The following is a 15,581-nucleotide window of genomic DNA, read 5'->3' on the forward strand; positions in this document are numbered from 1 at the left end:
CGGTCAGATCCTGATGTGATGCTTGGTTTGAGTTTCCGGACTTTGAAGCCTCCCCTTCGAACACCCTGTAAAACTGATTTAAAAATAGGGAGTGAGAGAGAACCCACAAAAACACAAAGGCAGATTTCAATTCAGCTGAATGAATCTGGTTACTTGTGGGGCCGGCTCTGGGAAAAAGTGACCATGGAAACGGCTGGATTGTTATAAAAACCCAATTGGCCTCTTTGGGAGGAGAGAGAAAGAGGTGAAGAGGGACTTTGTATATTTACAAGACATATTAAGAGAGTAGTTGGCAAAGCATCCAATCTCGACATTGAGCTTCATAAATAGAAATACCGATACTGAAACTATGCCTCTGGTGATACAGTGATTAGCACTGCTGCCTCACATCCAATCTTGGTGACTGTCTCTGTGGAGTTTGCACTTTCTCCCAGTGTCTGCATGGGTTTCCACCCGGTGCTCAGATCTCCACCAACAGTCCAAAGAAGGGCACGTTAGGTGGATTGGCCTCGATAAATTGCCCTTAGTGTCCAGGGATGTGCAGGTTAGGTGGAACTATGGGGTTACAGGGACAGGGTAGGGGTGTGGGCCGAGGCAGGGCTGCCCTTTCAGAGAATCAGTGCAGACTCGATGGGCCGAATGGCCTCCTTCTGCACTGTCGGAATTCTATGGTTCTAATTATATTCTATGAATCTTTCTAAAGCTCTGGTCACCACTCTTCAGGAAGGATGTGAAGGTTCACGGAGAAGGTGCAGAGGAGATTTACCAGAATGGATCCAGCAAAGGAGGTTGAGGGGAGATTTGATTCAGGTCCACAAGATTATGCCAGATTTCCATCGGGTGGACAAAGAAACTCTGTTTCCATTCACTGATCGTACAAGCAGTCGGGACACAGATTTAAAGTTTTGGGTAAAACCTGGATTGAACTATATCAGATCCTGAAGGGTCTTGACAGGGTGGATGTGGAGAGGATGTTTCCTCTTGTTGGAGAATCGACAAATAGGGCATCACTGTTGCAAAATAAGGAGTCACCCATTTCAGATGGAGATGAGGATTTTTCATTCTCTTGAGTGTTGCAGGACTTTGGCAATCACGTCCTTAAAAGGCAGTGGAAGCAGTCCTTCAATATTTTTAAGGCAGAGCTGGATAGATTCTTCATGAGCAAGGGGGTGAAAGGTTATCATGGGTAGGCAGGAATGCTGAGCAGGTTCGAGGGGCCGAGTGGCCTGTTCCTAGTTTGTATGTAAAAGGTACAGGAGATATGAGGTAATAGGAGATATGTTTTTACACAGCGAGCGGCAATGACGTGATACTTGCTGCCCATGAGGGAGTTTGAAAATAAATACATGAATCATTTGATTTCAAAAGGAAATTGGACAGACATCAAAGGGAAATAAACCTGCGAGGATACAGGGATAGAGCAGGAGAATGGGACTTACTGGATTGCCCCAGAGAGCTAGCATGGATTCAATGGGCCGAATGCCATTCTCTGTGTCATCATATCTCTGACTCTCTTGTATAATCTAGTTTTGTAATTTAACCCTGGCGGGTTCAGATATCACTCAGGTAAATCTGTGCTACACTCCCTCCGAGGCCATTCTATCCTTCCTCAGGTTTGTTGCCCAGAACTGAACACAGTTCTCCAGGTTTGGTCTAACCAGGGTTTGTGAATCTCGGGGCTTTTCCAGTCACACTGAGACCTGAAATCTTCCCTCACAGACAGAACAGACAAACCTTTTACCTTCCACACCCAGATGCTGCTGATATTCAGGTTCTGATGAATCGAGTGACTCTGTCAGATCGCGATGTGACATTTGGTTTGCGTTTCCCGTCTGTTAAACCTCCACTTCCAGTATCCTGTAAATTTACAGAAACCTCACTGTCAGTTTAGGATAGAAATTCACAACATTCTCTCCTCGCCAACTTTGATTAAATGTATTCCTGGAGATTTGATCACATGACCTGCCCCCATCCTCCAGCCATTAATCGGTCAACACGTCCATCCTTGTGACACACTGCCTTCCTCGGCCAATTGGGAAAAGGACTCATTACCTTACAGGACAGTGACTGACTGTCAGCCAATCGACCTTTATCCCATTTTCAATATTTTTATATCCGCTGAAGAGAAATGTTCAAAGAAAATTACATTAAAATCTTCTTTACTGTCCTAATGATTTCCCAGACACGAATCTCACCAAGACAGAAGGTTAAATTTGAATTAATTTAAAGTCTACTGAAGACCCTGAAACCATTGTTGGTTGTTGCAAAGACCCATCTGGTTCACTCATGTCCTTCAGTGAGGGAAATCTTCCATCCTTACCTGGTCTGGCCAATATCCAAAGGCCAAAGACGTGCAGGTTAGGTGGATTCAAATGAAATAAAATGAAATGAAAATGAATAAAAAATTGGCCATGACAAATTGCCCTTAGTGACCAAAAACGGTTCGGAGGGGTTATTGTGTTACGGGGATAGGGTGGAAGTGAGGGCTTAAATGGGTTGGCGCAGACTCGATGGGCCGAATGGCCTCCTTCTGCACTATATGTTCTATGTACATGTGACTCTAGATGCACAGTCAGCTTGTTGACTCTTAAAATGATCTCTGAGATACACTCAGTTCAAAGGCGATTAGGGCTGGGCAGTGAATGCTGGCCCAGCCAGCGACACACACATCCCGTGAATGAATAGAAAAGAAAATCTGCCATCCTTACCTGGTCTGGCCGACACGATTCCAAACCACAGCAATGTGGTTGACTCTTTAAATGCCCTCCGAGATGGCCGAGCCAGCCACTCGGTTTAAGGGAAATTAGTGATGGGCAATAAATGTTGGCCCAGCCAGTGACTCCCACAAATGATTAAAATAAAATCCTGGAGACTCCAGTCAGTCAATCTGGGAGAGTTGGTATCCGGTCCAGGCTCTCAGCGCATGCGCCCTGTGGCACCTTGTCCTCTGTAAAGATGGCGGCCGGTAACCCGGGCCTGTCGCCGCTCAGCTCTCACGCTGTTCGGTGCTGTTTAAGACGGGACCGTTAACATTTTACTCAAGAGTTGAAGCCTCCACGGGGTATTTATGAAGCCTCCCGGCTCACTCCGCAGCTTCTATTGCTCCCTGGCCACCCACCGGCTCCAATCCTGAAAGTTGCTCGATTGTTTCTATCCCGCTCCTCGCACCGTCAGCGACAACCTGAACTGCATATGCGCCGGACACAGCCGGACTCTGCGCATGTGTGGGGAGCTTCTGTAATGTGGATAGAGCACATTCTCGGCCACAATGCATGTTGGGTACTAATTCTGCCATTGAAATAGATATTGTTGATAAAAATTATGCTTTGCCAACCGATTACAATTGGTACCGTTGGGCCAAGGGAACTAATGTATTAAAGAAATTAATACAGCAACTAAAGAGCACAGGCCCTTCCACCAGAGTCTGTCCTGGGTGTGATTGACAACAGACCAAACACGGACAGTGAGTTGTTAACGTGTTGGGGTCTGAGCAGGTTCAGGTGAACAGTGATTTTTGTCTTCCTGGACAGAACAGTTAAACTGCCCCTCGTCCATAACAATGTGCTGCAATTGGATCAAATTGTCTGGGCTTTTAAAGTTGGAGTGTTAACCAGTGGGAAAACTGAGGAAATTCCTTTGCACATGTGAAGTGTGTGAGTGATCTCCCTCTGAACTGCACATTAGATTAATCAATCACTAACTCATATTTATTCTTATCCAGTGGAAACATCTTCCACTTGTCGATCATATCAAACCTTTTCATAATCTTACAGGATCAGGTCATCCTTCATTCCCTTTTCCAGAGAAAAGGTTATGCCCTGTCCAATCTTTCTTACTGGATGTAACCTGCCAGTTCAGGCATAATTCAAATATCTTTTCCTGCATCTTCTCCAGTCCTTCTAGATCCATTTTACAATATGGAGACCATATCCATTTTACAATCTGAGCAGCAATCTCACCGTTGTCCCCAAATGCCTGTATGTTGCAGCATTTTAGTAATTTTACTGTCAGCTGAATGTAAGATGGGACAGAATAAGATCCAATGAGCCCGTCTGTAACACTGTAGAACATCTACAAACCTGCCTCTTCCCCGTACTGCTAAACAGTTGACTTTTTCACTCTTAACCTGTCAGCTATGTCATTAAGAATAATGTGTCAGAGAAAGACTGGATTTCAGCTTGGTGACACCAGGCCAGACTAAATTTTAGTTCATAGGGTTGTTGAGCTAATTTCTCCATATCATAAGATGCACTGATGATTCCTGAACTGTTAAACCAATTTATATTTACCCTCTGTTGATCTGAAAAGTGTTGATTCTGCTGTTACTGCCACTGATAATCACACCCAGAACGGAACCATCTTCATTCTGACAATTGGGGTTTATTTCGATTCCCTGTAACTGAGCTGGGCTAGTGTTTAATATCTTGTTGTTTGTGAAATAAGTCAGCTTTGTCTCAAACACACTGTGTCAAGTCCTTGATTTCTCTTGGGGGAAAGGAAATTAATTGATGGCCATGTGGCACCAGGCCATGCCCGTCAGTCTTTTTAAGACAGAGATATATTGGTTCTTGATTAATAAGGGGCTCAGGTGTTATGGGGAGAAGGCAGGAGAAAGGGGATGAGAAACATATCAGCCATGATCGAAAGACAGAGCAAACTTGATGGGCTGAATGGCCTAATTCTGCTTCTCTGTCTCTTTTTTAATGAGAAGATCTCAAAGAAACGTATAAAATTCTAACAGGAGTGGACAGAGTAGATTCATAAAGAATGTTCCCAATGGTGGGAAGTCCAGAACTAGGGGGTCATAGCTTGAGGATAAGGGGTAAAACTTTTAAGACTGAGGTGAGGAGAAATGTTTTCACCCAGAGAGTGAAGAGCCTGTGGAATTCATTACCACAGAAAGTCGTTGAGGACAAAACATTGTACAATTTGAAGGAGATCGATACAGCTCTTGGGGCTAAAGGGATTAAAGGATATGTATGACTCTGTAGCACAATGGATAGTGTGTTGGACTTCTACTTAATGGCAAGTAAGGGATTCAAAGGTTGTGGGCTCATATCCCACCAGAGTCAACTGTTAGCGTGGCACAATGGTTACCACTGTTGTCTCACAGTGCCAGGGACTCAGGTTCAATTTCAACCTTGGGTGGCTGTCGGTGTGGAGATTACACCTTCTCCCCATGTCTACGTGGGGACGCAGACATGGGGAGAAAGTGCAGAATCCGCACAGACAGTGACCCAAGCCTGGAATCGATAAGAATGGGTGATAAATGCTGGCACAGCCTGCAACGCTAATGTCCAATGAATAAAAAAAAAGTTTCATTAATTGTCACTCAATTAAGGATCACTACTTATTTAATCATGTTACAAACTAATTAATACACTAATTTTAATTAATACATTTGGTTAATACAAGATACACTGGTTCTTTTCTGAGTAGTACTATAATCCATACGCTTCACCCGCTGTCTGTGTCTATGTATTTACATTGTATGTTTATTGTATGTCCTATGTTTTTTCATGTATGGAGCAATCTGTCTGGAAATGTAGAACAATATTTTTCACTGTACCTCGATACACGTGACAATTAATCAAATCCAATCAAAGAGACAGTTTCTTACTAGTCTTCAGATTGAACAATGAACCTTCTTAAAAATTATTCATTAATGGGAGGTGGGCGTCACTGACTGGACCAGCATTTACTGCTCATTCCAATGCCCTTGAACTGTGTGTCTTGTGAGGCTATTTAAGGAGACTTACAAATCAACCACAACATTGCTGTGGATCTGGAGTCACGTGCAGGACAGGCCACAAAAGGAGAGCAGATTTCATAAAGGACATTAGTGAACCAGACGGGTTTTTACAACGATCAACAATGTCAACATTAGACTTTGAATTTGAGACTTTTATTCAATTTCAAAAACTGTCATAGGCAGATTCGATCCCAGATCCCTAGAGCATTAACCTGGGTCTCTGGATTACTAGCCCAGTAACAATACCATTACACCTCTGCCCAGCCCACATAGTCTTGGCAGAATATGATGTCTTGTAACTTCTCAAAATTATAAAGTAATTTATTTTTTCAAACAAATTCTGATAGCTCTGCAGTTTCTGGAAACATTTTGGTTGGAAGTGTTACTTTTTAAAATAAAGAACTAGTCTTTACAAGATAACTACCTCACACACCAATTCATGTATGATAATCTATGTTCACTACTGAATAATCATGAATTTAATTATTGCTTTTTGCTGTGAAATCAATGTGGTTAATACAGAAAAGGTACAGAAGGTGAAATGGCTGCAGGAAGCTGCATGTTCGAGGTATAAAAGGGCTTCCTTGACCGTGTTACTAATGACAGGGAATACACTATGAAAATAACAATTTCAAAACTAAATGTGATTACACATACGTACTTACAGCTTCCTACATTACAACAGTGAATATGTTTCAATTCAAAAGTACTCCATTGGCTTTAAAACACTTTAGGAGGTTCAGTGGTCGAGAGGTTTTATAGAAATGTACATTTATTCCAATTGTCCGCATATATTACACTCGGTGTCCTCACCAGAATCATTGATAAAGATTGAGTCTTAATTTTGTGTAATACCCACGTCATTGACACCATTTTGAATACTCTGTGAAAATCCACACACACCATATGCACAATTATTTGTTGTAAAACACAGCGAGTTTTTGTGATTTGGAATGCACTGTCGATAAATGGTGCTGGAATCTCATTGGAATGCAATTTCCAAAAGGGAATTTGATGCATTCTGAAAAAGAAAACAAAATAGCCGAACTCTGGGATTAAATGGGTCGCTGTACAAAGTGCTGGCATAGGAAAAATGGGCCAAATAGACTCCTCTGTGCTCGAACAGCCTTGTGTACATGTAAAGGGAGTGGTAACAACCTGGAACCTATCGCCTATGAGGGTGGGAGATGCAGAGATGATGGAATGATTTCAATAGGAAATTGGACAGGCATTGAGAGAAATAAACTCACAGGGATTTGGGGATAGAACGGGGCAATAGACAGACTGGCTTCCTCCACAGGGAGCCGACACGGTCCCAAAGGGCTGAATGGCCCCATTCCTCACCCTCCAGATGCTGTGATCTCAGGAGTGAAATTTAGTTGCTCCAGTCACTCCAACTAACTGGTGTCCCTCATCTCTGGTACCATTCTCGTAAATGTTCTCGACACCGTCTCTGAGAACTTCACATCTTTCCCAAAGTGTGGGGCAATTATATATAGGGTTCCATTCTAGAGAGATAGAATTGAAAAGCACGGAGGAAATGTTCAGCTTGTTTAGAACCGGGGTTAGACTACACTGGGAGCAGTGTCAACATTGGTGATCTCCATTTCGATAAAGGAAATAGAGGCACTGGATAAGGTGCAACAAAGATTCATAATATACAGAACTGAGAGCATTTAACACCCAGGAAAGTCTGGGGCTGCTTTTTTCTGGAAAGGAGAAGACTGATGGGTGACCTGGAGGAAGTCTTTCAGATTATGAAGGAATTCAATAATCCAATAGGAATTTCAGCAGAAACCTCTTTACCAGCGAGTGGTGAGAATGTGCAACTCACTCCCACAGCAAGTGGTTGAGGTGAACAGCATTAATCCATTGAACGTAAAGCTAGATACATACATGAGAGAGAAAGGAATAGAGGGAGATGCTGATGGTGGGGGGGGGGGGGGGGGGGGGAAGGGGGGTATAGAGGGGGGGGGATATAGAGGGGGGGGTGGAGGGTCATGTGGAGCACAAATACTGACAGACCATGGCTAACCTCAGCCGCTATGGGAATTTAACCTGTGCTGTTCGTGTCACTCAGCACAAACCAGCCATCCAGTCAACTGAGCTAACCGATCCCATGTAAATCTGTAATAATTCCATAAATATTAGTGATTGCCTGTCACCCACCATACTATGTAATGTAGTTTCCCAGTGCACCTCAGACAACTTGCCCCTCATACCCTGATAGTTTTCTTCTGTGAGAAGCACCAAGACAAATTAAACAAAAGAACCATGTAACCACCATAGCCCATCTTCATGGCAATGTGGCATGATTTGGGGGATTTCAAAACAGAAATGGTAATGAAATATCTTCTAACCTGAACAGCATGGTAGCATAGTGGTTAGCACAGCTGCTTCTCAGCTCCAGGGTACCAGGTTCGATTCCCGGCTTGGGTCACTGTGTGGAGTCTGCACGATCTCCCCGAGTGTGCGTGGGTTTCCTCCGGGTGCTCCAGTTTCCTCCCACAGTCCAATGATGTGCGGGTTAGGTGGATTGGCCATGCTAAATTGCCCTTAGTGTCCAAAAAAGATTAAGTGGGGTTACTGGGATAGGGTGGAGGTGCGGGCTTGGTTGGGATGCTCTTTCCAAGGGCCGGTGCAGACTCGATGGGCTGAATGGACTTCTTCAGCACTGTAAATTCCATGATCTATGAACCTCCAAACTCCCTTTCACTCTTTGATCCATGTGAAATGTGCAACCAGATATTTGCAAGAAGGCTCAGAGAGAATCAGCCCACTGGGGGAGAAGCCGTGAGACCGGCCAGTCCAGCAGAAAGAAACCCTCTGACCATCCCCATTGACCAACAGAATGAACAAAATGCAGTCCTGGATGTAATTGAGAACAGAAACAATAACAGCAGAATCCAATCCCTGGATCAGTTGTGAACTTGTTGGTGTCTCAGAAAGTGCGATGAATTACAAAATCCCTTCGCACATTGAGAGCAGGTGAATGGCCTCTCCCCAGTGTGAACTCCCTGGTGTGACTGCAGACGGCATAACCGAGTGAATTGTGTAAATAGATGTAAACGGGTGTGAGATAATCAGGATTATGGAGACATGGCTGCAGGATGACCAGGGATGGGAACTGAATATATTCAGTATTTAGGAAGGACAGACAAAAAGGAAAAGGCAGTGGAGTGGCAGTGCTGGTTAAAGAGGAAATTAATGCAATAGTGAGGAAGGATATTAGCTCCAACAATGTGGAATCTGTATGGGTAGAGCTGAGAAACACCAAGGGGCAAAAAACATTAGTGGGCATCGTGTATATAGACCCCCTAACTGCAGTGGTGATGTTGGGAATGGCACAAAACAGGAAATTAGGCCGATTATATAAGTTTCTGTCGGTATGTGAAGAGAAAAAGATCGGTGAAGACAAATGTAGGTTCCTTTCAGTCAGAAACAGGGGAATGTATAATAGGGGACAAAGAAATGGGTGAGCAAATAAATACATACTTTGCTTCTGGCTTCACAAATTAGATGCTAGAAATGTTGGGGAACGCAGGATTTAGTGAGAGGAAGGAACTGAAGGAGATCAATATTCGAGAAATTGTGTTGGGGAAATTGATGGGATTGGAGGCTGATAAATCCCCTGGGCCTGATAATCTGTATCCCAAAGTACTTAAGGAAGTGGTTCTAGAAATAATGGATGCATTGGTGGTCATCTTCCAGGATTCTATAGACTCTGGAACAATTCCTGAACATTGGAGGGTGGCTTATGTAACTCCACTATTTAAATAGGGAGCTCGAGACAAAACAGGAATTATAGACCAGTAAGCCTGACATCGGCAGTGGGGCAAATTTTAGAATCCATTATCAAAGATTTTAAAGAAAAGCACTTAGAAACCAGTGGCAGGATCGGACAGAATCAGCATGCATTTATTAAGGGGAAATCATGCTTGACAAATCTACTGGAATTCTTCAAGGGTGTAACTGGTAGAGTTGACGAGGGAGAGCCAGTGGATGTGGTATATTTGGACTTTCAGATGGCTTTCGACTTATTCCTGCATAAGATATTAGTGTGTAAAATGAAAGCACATGGGATTAGGGGTCGTCTCTTGAGATGGATAAAAAACTGACTGGCAGACAGGAAACAAAGAGGAGGAATTAATGGATCTTTTTCAAATTGGCAGGCAGTGGCTAGTGGGGTACCGCAGGGATCGGTGCCTGGGCCCAGATATTCACAAGATATATAAATGATTTTTCTTTTCAAATTTAAAGTACCCAATTCTATTTTTGCAATGAAGTGGTAATTTAGCATGGCCAGTTCCCCTCCACTGCACATCTTTGGGGTTATGGGGGTGAGACCCATGCAAAATCGAGAACTTGACTGCACACAGACAGTGACCCAGGCATGACTGAACCCTGATCCTCAGCACCATGAGGCAGCTGCGCCACTTATATATTAACAACTTAGATGAGGGAACAAAATGCAATATCTCCAAATTTACAGATCACACAAGTTGCTTGGGAGGGTGAGCCGTGAGGAGGATGCAGAGATCCTTCAGTGTGATTTGGACAAGTTGAGTGAGTGGGCAAATGAATGGCAGATGCAGTATAATTTGGAGAAATGCGAGGTTATCCACATTGGTACCAAAAATGAGAAGGCAGACTATTATCTGAACGGCCATAGATTAGGAGAGGCGGGGAATGTGCAACGAGACCTGGGTATCCTTGTACACCAGTCACTGAAGGTAAGCATGCAGCTACAGCAGGCGGTAAAGAAGGCAAATGGTATGCTAGCCTTCATTGCGAGCGGATTCGAGTACAGGAGCAGGAATATCTTGCTATTATTACACAGGGCCGTGGCGAGGCCATACCTGGAATATTGTGTGCAATTTTGGTCTCCTTATCTGAGGAAGGATGTTCTTGCTCTAGAGGGAGTGCAGCGAGCGTTTACCAGACTGATTCCTGGGATGGTGGGACTGACGTATGAGAGATTGAATCAGTTAGGTTTGTATTCGCTGGAGTTCAGAAGAATGAGGGGGATCTCATAGAAACCTATAATATTCGAACAGGACTTAACAAGGTAGATGCAGGAAAGATTTTCCCGATGGTGGGAGTGTACAGAACCAGAGGTCGCAATCTGAGGATACGGGGGAGACCATTTAGACAGAGATGAGGAGAAATTTCTTCAACCAGAGAGTGGTGAGCCCGTGGAATTTGTTACCACAGGAAAACTTTAAGGCCAATACATTATTTGTTTGCAAGAAGCAGTTAGATATCGCACTGAAGGCGAAGGGGGTCAAAGGATATGGAGGGGAAAGCGGGATTAAGCTATTGAGTTGGATGATAAGCCATGATCATAATGAATGGCAGATCAGGCGCAAAGGGCCAAATGGCCTCTTCCTGCTCTCCCTTTTCATGTTTCTATATAATCCCTTCCCACACTAAGAGCAGATGAATTGCCTCTCTCCAGTGTGAACTCGCCGGTGTTTCTGAAGGTTGGACGAATTACTGAATCCCTTCCCACACTGAGAGCAGGTGAATGGCCTCTCCCCAGTGTGAATTCGCTTATGTCTCTTCATGGTGGATGAACTAACAAATCCCTTCCCACACTGAGAGCAGGTGAACGGCCTCTCCCCAGTGTGAACTCGCTGATGGTTCCGCAGGGTGGATAAATCACTGAATCCTTTCCCACACTGAGAGCAGGTGAATGGCCTCTCCCCAGTGTGAATCCGCTTATGTCTCTTCATGGTGGATGAACTAACAAATCCCTTCCCACACTGAGAGCAGGTGAACGGCCTCTCCCCAGTGTGAACTCGCTGATGGTTCCGAAGGTTGGACGAGTTATTGAATCTCTTCCCACACTGAGAGCAGGTGAATGGCCTCTCCCCAGTGTGAATTCGCTGGTGTGTCTGCAGACTGGATAAATGTGTAAATCCATTCCCACACTGAGAGCAGATGAATGGCCTCTCCCCAGTGTGAATTCGCTGATGTTTCCGCAGGGTGGATAAATCACTGAATCCTTTCCCACACTGAGAGCAGGTGAATGGCCTCTCCCCAGTGTGAATTCGCCGGTGTGTCTGCAGGGTGGATAAATCACTGAATCCCTTCCCACACTGAGAGCAGGTGAACGGCCTCTCCCCAGTGTGAACTCGCTGATGGTTCCGAAGTTTGGACGAGTTATTGAATCCCTTCCCACATTGAGAGCAGATGAATGGCCTCTCCCCAGTGTGAATTCGCTGGTGTGTCTGCAGGGTGGATAAATCACTGAATCCCTTCTCACAGAGGGAGCAGGTGAATGGCCTCTCCCCAGTGTGAACTCGCTGATGTTTCCGTAGGTTGGATGAAGAACTGAATCCCGTCCCACACTGGGAGCAGGTGAATGGCTTCTCCCCAGTGTGAACTCGCTGGTGTCTCTGCAGACTGGATAACTGAGTGAATTCCTTCCCACACTGGGAGCAGGTGAATGGCTTTTCCCCAGTGTGAACTCGCTGGTGTGCATACAGACTGGATAACTGAGTGAATTCCTTCCCACACTGAGAGCAGGTGAATGGCCTCTGCCCAGTGTGACTGCGGCGATGAATCTCCAGCACAGATGGGGCTCTAAATCCCTTCCCACAGTCAGCACATTTCCACGGTTTCTCCATGTTTTGGGTCTCCTCGTGTCTCTCGAGATTGGACAATCAGTTGAAGCCTTGTCTACACACAGAACATGTGCACTGTCTCTCCTCAGTGTGAATGGTGTGATGTTTTTTTCAGGCCGTGTGTCTGGTTGAAGCTCTTTTCACAGTGAGTTCACTGGAACTCTCTCACTCGGATGTGTGGTGTGGGTCTCGGTGCTTTTCCAGTCACACTGATATTTCAAATCTTTTGACGCCGAAAGATCGGACAAAAATTTCTCCTTCTCGTCGATGATGTTCAGAGCCCGTTGTTTTCAGATCAGAAGGAATCGAGTGAGTTTGTCACATCGAGACGTGATGTTTGAGATTTCTGTCTATAATTCCTCCTCTTCTAATATCCTTTAAAAACAATTTACGAAAGTCATCACTGTTATTACAGGATAGAAACTCAGAAGACAATTCTACTTCCTATGGAATATAATTTCCTCTCCTTTTCCAAAATCTGTAAATCTCCATCCGACACAATCTCCCTCCATTCTCACTCTGCTGTATCTAATATTCACCCTCCCAATTCTCCTGAAGGGCTGATTCATGTTGATTGACAGATCCAAGTTCAGCTCACTGCTTCCTGACCAGGACGCAGAGATTATAATAGGATCAAGTGTAGGCCATTCGGCCCACCGAGTCTGCTCAACCATTCAATGAGATCCTTGGCTGATCTACCTCAGCACCATTTTCCCACACGATCCCCATATCCCTCGATATCTTCAACATCTAGAAACCTGTCAATATTTGTCTTGAACATACCTAATGGCTGAGGCTCCATATTCCTCTGGGGAATACCAAAGCTTCACCACATCCTCGAGTGAAGAAATCCCTCCTCATCTCAGCTTTCACGCTATTTTCCTACATGTTCCCCGTAACCCTTAACTCCATTGTCAATAAAATATCTGTCTAACTTGTGGTTCAATATATTCAATGACCCCCAGATACAACTGGTCCCTGTGGAAGAGAAATCCAACACAACCCTCTGAGGGAAGAGATAGCTGGAAATCTATAACATAGCTACAGTCTTATAGTACATGGCGAGAAATAATTATGAATTTTATTACGGAACTGTAATTAATATATCTAATCTGTACCAGATAAGAACATGAGACGGATACCTGTCCATTTACTGTCCCTGAAATGTAGCCCTCTCCTGGGGTACCCACACCTTTCATTGTAAACATTAGGAAAGAGTTTTTAAAAATATATTTGGAGTAACCAACTTTTTATTCCAATTAAGGTGCAAAATTAGCTTGTTCAAATCACCTACCCTGCACATCTTTGGGTTGTGAAGGTGAGACACACGCAGAGACGGGGAGAATGTGTAAACTCCACATGGATAGTGACCCGGGGCCGGGATCGAGTCTGGATCCTCAGCACCATTAGGCAGCAGTGCTAACCACAGCACTACCATGTCCCCAGAGACCACCCTTTCAGTAAGAAAAATAATTGCATCCACCTGTTAACGGGGTGGGAGGCAGGAGTTGGAAACACTTTGTGGAGCCACGAAATTTCATTTAATTTTGTTTCCCAATTAAATGGAAATTAATTCGAGTGATTCGAGGTTGGGCTCAAATCATCAGAGGACTCTGGTCGCGATTCTCCGACCCCCTGCCGGGCCGGAGAATCGGCAGGGAACTGCGCGAATTGCGCCATGCCACCTCAACGCCATTCTCCCACCCATAAAAAAATCGGGCAGGCGCGCATGGTGCTGGGCCGCACGGAGAATCGCCGCAAACGGCCATAGCGGCGATCCTCCGGCGGCGCCGCGATTCTCCGGCCCGAATGGATCGACCGGCCGACTGAAAAAATCCTAGTCCCGCCGGCGCTGTTCTAATATGCTCTGGGCCCGGCTGGACCTCGGGGTTGAACGGTCCGGGGGCGGCCTGTGGGGGATGGGCCACTTCAGCGCCGTGCTGGACCCCCCAGCACCCGGGAATCGGGTCTCGGAACCTGCGCTGGAGTAAAGTACTCCTGTTTTGGCGCCGGCACTCTGACGCCGGACCAGAGAATCGCGGCCCTGGTCTGTAGGGAGGAAGGAAACCCAGGGAGGTAGACAGGGAGTATTCACAAACACCCGCTGGAGTCCCCAATAAGACCCATTGGTTTTATTGTCAGTTTGCAGACAGGAGCTGGAGAACTGAACCCAGGCAGAGGAGAGGGAGGGAGAAAACTGGGAGTGGAGGAAAGAAATGGTGCAGATGGGTTTGGATTTCAGCCCAGGGAGGAGGGAGAGTGTGTGGGACGGGGATTTACAGCTTTGGGGGAAACAAGAGAGCAAACAATGTTCCAGAGAAACTAGAATTGTCTGTTCAGAATTTCTATCCTGGACTGAGTGCTGACGATTGTTTTTTTAATTAAATATAGAGTACAAAATTGTATTTTGTCCCAATTAAGGGGTAATTTTATCCGTCACATCTTTTTGGATTGAAACCCATGCTGACAAGGGGAGAATGTGCAAAGTCCATATGGACAGAGACCCGGGATCAAACCCGGGTTCTCGGCTAACCACTGAGCCACCGTGCCTGCCCCTAATGACTTTTATAAACTCCTCTTACAGGATATTACAAGGGGAGGATTTACAGATGGAAACTCAAATCAAACTTCACAGCAAGATTTAACAGAGTCACTCCATTCATCAGGACCTGAATATCATTGGCCTGTGAATGTAGACGAAGAAATGTTTGTCTGCTCTGTCTGTAGGAAAAGATTTTCAACATCAGTGTGACTGGGACTGCTGCCTCACGGTGCCGAGGTCCCAGGTTCGATCTCGGCCCCGGGTCACTGTCCGTGTGGAGTTTGCACATTCTCCCCGTGTTTGCGTGGGTTTCAGCCCCACAACCCAAAGATGTGCAGGGTAGGTGGATTGGACATGCTAAATTGCTCCTTAATTGGAAAAAAAAATGGATACTCTAAATTTATTTTTTAAAAAGATCAGCGTTACTGAAAAAAGACCCGATACACACACACTTGAGTTCAACTGATCGTCAAACTTGGAGAGGGACAAGGACACCAGCAGCATGCTGTAACCATGGAAATGTGGGGACTGTGGGAAGGGATTCAGATCTCCATGTGAGCTGGAAATTCATCATCACCGTCACACCCGCGACAGACCATTCGCCTGTTCTAAGTGTGGGAAGGGATTCACTCAGTTATCCTAGTGAGGATTTACCAGG

This window comes from Scyliorhinus canicula, unplaced genomic scaffold, assembly GCF_902713615.1.
Source record: "Scyliorhinus canicula unplaced genomic scaffold, sScyCan1.1, whole genome shotgun sequence".
Lineage (NCBI taxonomy): Eukaryota > Metazoa > Chordata > Chondrichthyes > Carcharhiniformes > Scyliorhinidae > Scyliorhinus > Scyliorhinus canicula.